We start from the raw sequence: 4,815 nt of genomic DNA, 5'->3' as shown, positions 1-4,815 counted from the left end.
TTTAACTTTCCATAAACTGACTCACATGATATACACTCTTGTGTCTGACTTGCACTTCTGATATTAATCCATATTGTTGCACCTTGTTGGATAATCATTGGTTCATTCTAATTCCACAGTGTGTCTATACCCCAATTTATGGAGCTGTTTACTGTTGGTAGGCATTTGGGTGATCACAAATAGTGAAAACTCCATTCTTAACCTTTCTCTAAAATCAGTATGAGTTTTACTCTATGTATTTTCTAATAACAGAGAAGAAAAGATCTTTTCTTGTGCTTAAAATGCTCTTGTCAAACTGAAAGCTGTTGTTTGTCCTCTATAAAGTTTATGAATCTTTGCTCCCCAGTTATAATAAGGTCTGCTATTCTGATTTTAGGGCTTGAGAAGAGTTAAATATATTTCTCTGGACATTTAACTGATGAATCATCAAATGACTGTAACATTTTAGAGCCATTAACTATAACTCATTTGTTAAATCAGTTCAATATTGTAGGATTTAATCAGGAAACACCTTTAACTTCTCAATTATTGTCTTCAGTAATTGGCTCTTTCTTCCCTACTCTTTGACCCCAGAGTTTTCTCACACAGAGAAATTAAAAACCCTGGTCCAGTCTAAATCAAAACTTCAATCTCTCAGACAATTGAAGCTTCTCCACTTCCCCCAATACCCAGAGCAAAGTTGGAAGAAAAAGGGGTCTGTCTGTTCTTTCATGTTCCTTCCTTGCTCACCTCTCTTTTTTTTAGGCTCTAGATCTTCAAAGATTGGTTTAATAGGGTTTTTGGAAAGGGGAAAGGAGAAGACAAAGAGTGAAAGAAGGATGAAAGGAAAAGAAGTAAAGGCTTATCTACTCAGCTTATTGTGTCTGTAGTTCTCTCTCACTTGTCAAATTCTGTCTTGGCAGTCACCCAAATTCTGGCTTTTGTGGGATTCCTGAGTGTGCTTTTTGGAGATCCCAAAGGGCACTTCTGACCCAATTGATAGATCCTCCAGCTGACCTTTAGAACACCCCCTCCAGTGGTATACCCACAGTTTCTATCCTCTGAGGTCCCCACACTTAGGCAGGCAGATATTGACTAACATTTTCTCAGCATGGATGAGTTCACTTGGTTATCAAGAATTCACTTTTGTCTGCCTCCCCAAATGGTGCAAAAATAAACTTCTGACCCCCTTCCTTCTATAAGATACAATGGGCAGTTCTAGTCAATAAACAAGGTGCCCTTCTCAAAGATGCTTCAAATACTAAGAAAGAGAAAGAATAGCAAGTAACTCCCTCCAACCTTTCTCCCCTCATATGAATTTATTTCATAAAACCCCTTCCACCAGTCTCTAGCCTTTTTTTTTTTCCAGCTTAGATGGGGGAGGTAGTCCTAGATTTTTTTTAATCTTTTGTTAAATTCTCACAGAGAATTATCAAGCATCTCTCTTTAGAATGTATGCTTATCCATTGATCTGGGTATTGAGGACTTAGTCAAAATTTGTACAGAAAAAGACATAGGTTACATTTTGTTATCTAAAAGCAGAGACAGGTTTAAATTAATTGTATTTATGGAATGTCTATATTGCCTGGAGCCACCTTAAATACTTTTGGAAAATAAAATGGGTCTAGCTATCTGGTTAGAGGGTAAAAAAATTCTTTATCCCCAACACTGTTCTATGCCATATGACAAATACAAAACTTTTGAGCCTTCAGGGAGCTCCTGATTAAGCTAAAAGGCAAGATTTGCATTCTTAAAACTATTAGCTCATTATGATTGTGTTCTCTAAAAGGGTACATGTAATGTTAACAGATAAACTGTTATCCAGAAGTTAAGTTGAATCCAGCGGAGCATTACCCATCTTGCCTTCTCATTACTGAGGAGCTGCTGCTTTGTACCTTGAGTATTGCTCCAAATGGCCAGAACAGCTGAATGGGAACCATCCCCCATCAGGGCAACACTCTTCCCCGTATTGCAACATCAGGAAGCAAATGATCAACACAACAGGAGAACAGCAATATTGAGTTCATGAAGGAGAACCTTCCTGTTTTTCTGATTCAATCTGTACCATTTGGGATTGTTTCTTTTTATCACTTGTCTGCTGCACCTCAAACTTATTTGCCAAATAATCTGTAAGAACAAAAAAGTGCAAAGTATTGATTGCCCCTCACAGTACTGGAGACTTAGCTTACAGTGGGCTAACATAAATCTGAAATGTCTTTGACAGCATTTATTTTATTTTAAAAAGTTATGAAGTTTACATCCAGTCTACCATTTGTCTCTGATTGCTTTAATTAAACAAAAACAAAAAAATCAAGAACCTAAGTCCTTGCCATGAAATAAGGCTGTAGCCCTGCATGCTGTACCCACAGTACACTTCCATATAAGGATTTTGCTTACTCCAGATCAAGAAGATAAATATTTTTGGGGGGGTCAAGGATAAGTTTCTAAGCTACTTTTAAATCTAACTAATACTCTCCATGAAAGTTATAGAACTTCTTTGCTTTTAAAAGTTAGCAAAGGCACCTTGGTCAATATATCATGCCCAGAACAACAATTAAATAATAAGACATGTAACAATTATTATCTTGTGAAGAATAATATCATAATATCATCTGACATTAAACATTTTCACCTTTATTGAGATACAAGTGATTAATAGAATTGTAAGATGTTTAAAGTACACATTTGATACATATATATATATGTATATATATATATATATACACACTACAAAGGATTCTCCTATCTAATTAGGCGGAAATCAGAGGGGGAGGTCAACCATGAGAGACTATGGACTCTGAGAAACAAGCTGAAGGTTCTAGAGGGGATGGGGGTGGGGGGATGGGTTAGGCTGGTGATGGGTATTAAAGAGGACATATACTGCATGGAGCACTGGGTGTTATACACAAACAATAAATCATGGATCATTACATCAAAAACTAATGATGTATGGTGATTAACATAACATAATAATTAAAAAAACCACCTCCATCACCTCACATATTTATCTTTTTATGTGTGTGTGAGAAAATATAAGTTCTCTCTTATCAGATTTCAACTATACAATGCAGTGTAATCAGTTACAGTCACCATCTTATACATTAGATTCTCAGACTTTGTCTTACAATTGCATGTTTGTACCATTTTACCAACCTCTTCCTCAGCCTGACAACCACTTTTCCACTTTCTCTTTCTGAGTTTGACTTTTTTTCAGATTCCACTTAAAAGTGATACCATGCAGTATTTGTCTTTCTCTATATGACTTATTTCACTTAGTGTACTACCTTCAAGTTTCATCCAGGTTGGCACAAATGGCAGGATTTCCTTCTTTCTCAAGGTTGAACAAATCCTATTGTGGAAGGGTATGTACATATCACACCTTTATTGGTTCATTGACAGACACTTTGATTGTTTCCATATCTTGGCCATTGTGAACAATGCTACAATGACCATGGGAGTGCAAATATCTCTTTGATATCCTGGTTTTAATATTCTTTGAGATAAATAGGTATAGGAATTGATATACAGTATCAGGTTAATTCTTGCTTAGTACAATGAATTTGAAAATATTCCCTCTTCAATTTTTTTGGAAAAGCTTGAGAGGGATTGTCATTAATTCTTCTTTAAATGTTTGGTAGAATACATCAGTAAGGTCATGTGGTCCTGGACTTTTGTTTGTTGGAAGGTTTTTGCTTACTGATTCAATCTCCTTACAGGTAATTGATCTGTTCATATTTTCTCTTCATGATTTTATTTTAAACATCATGATTCATGATGTTCATACTGGTCCCATATGATCCTTTGCATTTATGTGGTGTCAGTTGTAATGTCTTCTCTTTCATTTTTATTTGACTTTTCTTTCTTGGAAAATTTAGCTAACAGTTTGTCTATTTTTTTTTATCTCTCCAAGAAATTAGCTCTTGGTTTTATTGATCTTTTCTATTGTCTTTTTAATTTCTAATTAATTTATTTCTGCTCTGATTTTTGTTGTTTCCTTCCATCTACTCACTTTGGTTAGTTTTTTCTTTTTTAGTTCCTGGAAGTGTAAGATTGTTCATTTGAAATCTTCCTTTTTTATTTTTTAAAATTTTTATTTAAATTCCATTTAGTTAACATACTAGTGTAATATTAGTTTTACGTGTATACAGAGATCCAGTACTTCCATACAACACCTGGTGCTCATTACAAGTGCACTCCTCGGTCCCCATCACCTGTTTCACCCATCCCTCCACCAGCCTCCCCACTGGTAACCATCAGTTCCTTCACTATAGTTAAGAGTCTTTCTTGGTCTGCCTCTCTTGTTCTCATTTTTTCCCCTTTGCTCATGTTTTGTTTTTTAAATTCTGCATATGAGTGATATCATATGGTATTTGTCTTTGACTTACTTCACTTACATAACACTCTCTAGCTCCACCCGTTTCATTGCAAATGATAAGATTTCATTCTTTTTTATTACTGAGTGATCTTCTCTTGTATTTATATACCACTTATTTTTTTATCCATCAGTCAATGGACACTTGGGCTAAGCAGTATCGAGATTCCTTAAAAATAGGACTACCCAATCGCCATGTTTCAAGGGCAGCAGTGTTGGTTCTGCGGCAGCGTGGGCCGAGAACTGAGGCAGTTCTGGGAAATAAGAAGAAAACTTGGTAGTTTTATTTGGGAACAAGACTAACTGATAGAGAAGCATGATGAAGTAACACCAAATGAAATAAAGGCCTTTAGGGAAAGCAATGAACTAGCAACAGATCAGGAAAAAGAATTATCCAAAAGCACAGAAAAGCATTTTATAAGAACTTCAGTTACAGAAAAGCAGATGTAATTCCCTCCTCAGAA

The sequence above is a fragment of the Leptonychotes weddellii genome, chromosome 1, assembly GCF_054177405.1.
Source record: "Leptonychotes weddellii isolate Sample4059 chromosome 1, ASM5417740v2, whole genome shotgun sequence".
Classification (NCBI taxonomy): domain Eukaryota; kingdom Metazoa; phylum Chordata; class Mammalia; order Carnivora; family Phocidae; genus Leptonychotes; species Leptonychotes weddellii.
The sequence above is the reverse complement of the archived record's forward strand: the minus strand, read 5'-3'. Positions refer to the sequence as shown.